This window comes from Parus major, chromosome 1, assembly GCF_001522545.3.
Source record: "Parus major isolate Abel chromosome 1, Parus_major1.1, whole genome shotgun sequence".
Taxonomy (NCBI): Eukaryota; Metazoa; Chordata; class Aves; order Passeriformes; family Paridae; genus Parus; species Parus major.
Genome location: NC_031768.1, coordinates 8,254,495 through 8,258,398, shown reverse-complemented (window position 1 = coordinate 8,258,398; position 3,904 = coordinate 8,254,495). Strand labels below are relative to the sequence as shown.

The following is a 3,904-nucleotide window of genomic DNA, read 5'->3' as shown; positions in this document are numbered from 1 at the left end:
GGGCCACATATTGCTGAAATGAAAATAAAGTTACAATTTTTTTTTCTGTCTATCTATTTACAATTGATTTCTTGGTTTTGCAGGCATTTGTGTGTGTCTTGTTAAGATTAACATTTTCCTTTACAACATTACAAGGGTTTCAATAATTCAGTGAACATTTACACTTCAGCTTAGATATAGCTGCATCAATGATGTAGGAATAGGGTATGTACTAGAAATCAATGCTTTATTTCCCAGTTCAGCATGTGGAGGAAAATGCATGAAATACAGTATATTTCTTATTGCAGTAAGTCCTGTTTTTTGAATTAGGTTCCAGTTCAGCAAGATATGTAGAGGTATGATTGGTCCTCTTGGACCTGGTGAGCTGTTCATGTGCTCAGAATTGAAGATGTCCTTATTGACCTAATTTTAGTACTGCTTGAGAGTAAAGACAGCTCACTTTGCTAGCCCTTTCATAAAAACTACATTAATATCAGTTTTATGGTGTTGCTCAATGTACTGTCAGTGAAGTCATGCACATTTATAATACCAAAGCTGTGTTGTGAAATGTTTTGTGGTGAGCAGTTTAACAATCCTGCTCCTCTTTTGATTCTCAGTGCTCTGATTAGAGCTAACGTGCATCCTGGTTATTGCTGACACTTTTTGTACCCAGGAGTCTGAGCAGGATGCCAGACAGCTGAATCCCCTTGATATTTTTATAACACATGCATAGAGCTGCTGGCATAGCTTGTGAGTAAGAGGGTCCAACATTTCCAGGAGGGTAATTTCACCTCATTCTATTCCTCTGTGGACGTACAGCAAAGGATGACAGTCCCTGCTCTGTCTTGCACAAACTGCTCACACCATGAGCTGTTCTGGTGCTTTATAGAAACACTGGGTGGACTTTACATATCCTGAGCACTGGATTCCAGTCCGTGGAATCACCAAACCTACACCCTCCTGCATGTGCAGTACCCAGCCTGTGTGCTGGGAGCCAAAAACATCCCAGCAGGCAGATTTATGGAACATGTGTAGACTGTCTGCACAGTGCTCGCCAAGCAGATCTGGCACTTCCTAGAGGCATTGGATTGGTACCAAATAGACTTTCTGCCCCACAGACTCTGACATGTGATGCCCTGAAGGGTTTCTGTTGTGCCTGTAGGGACTTTCACTGCCTTGACATACAGCAAAACAGCACTGCAAGGATTAATCCCCTTGGGCAGGTTAAGCATCTTGGGATTGCTGGGTGGTAGCTGTGGTAGTGTGCAAAACAGCATTATGATGCCACCCCAGCTCCTCATTAATTCATTACTTGAATTTACTAGCGATGACTGCAAATGTGGTAAATAAAGGAAGCAGCAATAATGTAGGGAGATTTTCTGTGGGGGAAACCAGTTTATCAGCATTCAAAGGGCTTAAACCGAATGCATAACAGGTAGCAGTCACTAACAGCTTACAGTGTTTTTCATTACATTTATTATGCTTTAATCAGTAGCAGTGCTGTTTTTGTTGCTGAGTGTACTTGAAGGAGAAGGTGTTGTTTTCTGTGTTTTCACAGAGACGCTCCTGCCTGGCTCCTGATAGCCTACACCTTCCTTCCACAGAAGTCCTGCTCTTCTGTTTGACCCAGAGAACAGCCCTGGGTCAGTTCAGGTCTAGCAGGTCTTACCCACATCTGACTCATTCAATAATCCCTGGTCCAATATCTCACCCCACACCTCTGCATGGCTGTGCTCTGGCTCCTTTCCAGGACCCTCTCTGGTGGGGGCAGCTGCCAGCCTAATCCATGTCCTGCTCAGAGGCACAAGGGGTGGACTGACCCCCACATCGTGTTCCTCTTCCCTGCAGGGCTGGCTGTGTGCTCCTGCTTGTGCAGGCACACCCAGACCTCACACACAGGCAGGAGGTTGTGCTGTGTCCCAAGAGGGAATATTCATGCTAACTTTGGTGCCCAAAGTCCAGATGCAGATCCAAAGTTAGTACTAAATCTGGCTCTGATCCTAGCTGAGGCCATGGGGGACCACTGGGGCCCAGAGGTACTTTAATGTCATTTTAGGCAGCTGGGAGTCTTGGAGACGTCTGTACAGGTCCAGCAGATATGACACAGGACCGATGGGGCTCTGAGGGCAGAAACTGGTGCAAGGACATCCTACAGCACCTCAAATGGCCCCAAATCCAGTGCTTTTGCAACCACTCCCTCACTATATTCATGGCCTGTAGCAGATTACTCCTATTCTATGCCTGGAAAGAAAAGTGCAGGATTGCTTGTTAGCAGCTCCCAGACTAAATACTCGTTCTGCAGTGCTCTAACAGCAGTAGGGGGATTCTCTGATTATCTGTGCCTGATTTTCCAAAAGTGATCTAACATTAACTAGAAATGTAGTAGACAAAGAGTGACACAAAGCTTCTTTATAATTTTCTCAAGGATGAGCAGCATTTTTTCCTGTTCACTGCAAGGAATACAGCACAGTAACCACAGCAGGTAAGAGGACTGTGGAAAGAATTTGCAAATCATTAGTGTAACTTAGGAAGGACTGAGTGGGGAGCCTGGACAACCAGGAGAGAACAGAGTAAAAATTCTCAAACAGAATTAAATATTTTATTTGAGCCAGCTTACATCAGGAATGACACCACATACAGAAGATTTACTCATTGTCTGCTAGCGGAAGCAGTGACCTGTGAAAGTCTGAGCTGCTAAAAGGGAAATACAGGAATAACCAAATAATGAGGAAGCACCAAAGTTTGGTTGCCAGAAGTCCCCTAGAACTCCTGAATTAATGTTTGCCTCTCATAAGACAGGGCTGTAAGTAATCCAGAATTATCTTCTCTTGTGAGAGAAGGAACAAGAGCTGCATCAAGGTCTGAGCAAGGCACTGAACTGATCATTCAGTCTGGGGAAACATTTCATGGCTGAGCTGAGATATATTGAGCTTAGTTTTGTATTCCAGGAATGTGTAATACTGGTGAAAAGTCTGAAAAACAGATTTCACAAAAAAAGGAAAGGTTTATTCTTTCTTCTTTGTCTCCTGTTTCTTGGCTAATCACTTGGTTAATGTATTGAGAAAATAAACAGTCCTTTTTTGATTATTTTGCCATGGCTATTTAACCAGCTGCCTTTCAGATGCAGAGCCCAGAATTTCTGGGTCTTGCCCAAGGTTATGTGTACAGAGATACTTCATAAGCCACAATCAACATTTAATTCAGCCCAGCGTTTGCTCTCATGACTAATGAGATACAGCTATTTGCAAGGTTATTTGATTCTTACACAATCTTGTTACCAGCTTTTTGAAGAAATCCCAAACCTTTGTGGCCTCTGTAAAGGCTGATGATCCCTTCCATGTGTATGTGTGTAGAGGATTTTTCTCTAGGGGCAGGAAATCTGAGGTGCCTCCATTCAGACAACAGATCTTTCACAGCCACAGTCAAAGCATTGCTTGCCCTTGCCAAATCCCTTGGAAAGTTCCTTGTGGTCTGCATTATATGCTAGAGGATTAATGAATGCTGTTGCTCTTTAATGGGCCTATTTTCAGGGGATTGGCACTCATGCAAAGTGGGTTCCAACACAAGCACAATATATCTAGAAAGAGGGATGAGCACCAAGATCTGCAATCTTCGCTGATCAAAGTTTACTTAGTTGAGCCAAAACTTAATTCCAGCTGTAAGGAACAGCAGTGATAGCTGAAGAAGAGTACTGAAGAGTTGGCAGGGCAAATGCAGGTCATGCTTAGTGATTTAAGTGCAAAATAATATTAATTGAAGGGAGAAAGCTAAACTACCCACATGAGTTATAGAATTGTAGAGTCACAGAACTGTTTGGGTTGGAAGGGACCTTAAAGATCCTCTTGTTCCAACCATCCTGCCTCAGGCAGGGACACCTTTCACTAGGCCAGGCTGCTCAAGGCCCTATCCAGCCTGGCCTGGAATT

At 43.6% G+C, this 3,904-nt stretch overlaps 1 long non-coding RNA gene across 1 annotated transcript in view; it reads right to left on the bottom strand.

Annotated features, from left to right (window-relative positions):
- LOC109022815 overlaps window positions 1–3,904 on the bottom strand; it is a 50,370-nt gene that overhangs the window by 4,228 nt on the left and 42,238 nt on the right. The window lies entirely within an intron of this gene.